Here is a 1,514-nt window from a genome sequence, read left to right as displayed (position 1 = left end):
TGCAAAGAATGGATTATACCTTACTTGATGATCAAATCCTTCAAAGATCTTGTAGTTCTTCTTTGATTTGAGTTGAATCGAGCCTATGTGTGTGAAAATCGCACATCTAGTTTATGTGTGAATTTTGGACTTAGATGACATGAAAAATGGGCCAAAAATCCAATTTATAATGCTAAAACTCGAGTTGGGCCGGGTTGGCCCGGCTAGGTACCCATTTTGACCATCAACACTTAAGTTATTCATAACTTTTCGCTTGGACCTCCGTTTTCTATGAGGTTTTTGCCAACACGTTGATAAAGAGATAATCTATAACATCCAACAAAAATATTCTAGAAAAGATTTTCCAAAACATCCGTTTTACGTATCTATTTGACATGATATTTTCCAAATCCTCTAATATATTCTTAAGAAATATAATTCTAAAACTTCAGACCCAAACTCCCACTAAATTATAAGTTCTCTTTAACCCAATAATTAAATATACTAAGCAAATAATTGGGCATATTAGAAATTGGATGTTACAAATACCTCCTTCTTTTGAGGATCTCGTCCCCGAAATCACTGTTGTGGAAATAAAGAAGGGTATTTGGCCTTCATCTTATCTTTACGCTCCCACGTCCAATTTGGTCCCCGATGGTGTTTCCACTTGATCAATACCAAGTCTACTTCCTTATTACGTAGTTTCACTTTTCTTTCGTTCAGAATTGATTCTGGTTCTTCAATGTATCTTAATTTCTCATCTACTTTGACTTCGGTTAAGGGCACCGTCTCTTCATGTTTACCCAAGCATTTACGTAAGTACCCGACATTAAACACATCGTGTATCCCCGTAAGTGCCTCCTGTAACTCTAGTCGATAAGCCTGTTTTCGGATACGCTCCAATACTTTGAACGGGCCAATAAATCATGGACTTATCTTACCTTGTTTTCGAAATCGAAGTACACCTCGCAAAGGAGAAACTTTCACAATTACCATATCACCCACCGAGAACTCGATTGGCCTTTTGCAACGATCTAAATAAGACTTTTGACGATCTTGGGAAGCTTTCATTCTTTCGCGAATAATCTGAATCTTATCATGAGTTATCTGAATGAGTTCAGGACCAACTAAAACTCTCTCCCGTCTCTTGCCAACACAAGGGTGTACGACACTTACGTCCGTATAAAGCCTCATAGGGAGCCATTCCAATTGTCGAGTGGTAACTATTGTTGTAAGAAAACTCAACCAAGGGTAGGTGAGTATCCTAGTTACCACCCAATTCTAAGACACATGCGCGTAGTATATCCTTGAGAGTCTGAATGGTTCGTTCTGATTGACCATCAATCTGAGGATGATTGGCCGTACTAAATGCATGATGTGTTCCCAACTCTCATTGACATCTAGTCCAAAAATTAGAAGTGAATCGAGAGTCACRATCAGAGATAATCTTCACTGGTACACCGTGTCGCGAGACAACTTCATCAATGTACAACCGCGCCCATCGATCCATAGAGTAAGACTCTCGGACAGGTAAG

This window comes from Cynara cardunculus, unplaced genomic scaffold (genome assembly GCF_001531365.2).
Source record: "Cynara cardunculus var. scolymus isolate 2C unplaced genomic scaffold, CcrdV1 Un_Scaffold_778, whole genome shotgun sequence".
NCBI lineage: Eukaryota > Viridiplantae > Streptophyta > Magnoliopsida > Asterales > Asteraceae > Cynara > Cynara cardunculus.
This window is presented reverse-complemented; position numbering follows the sequence as displayed.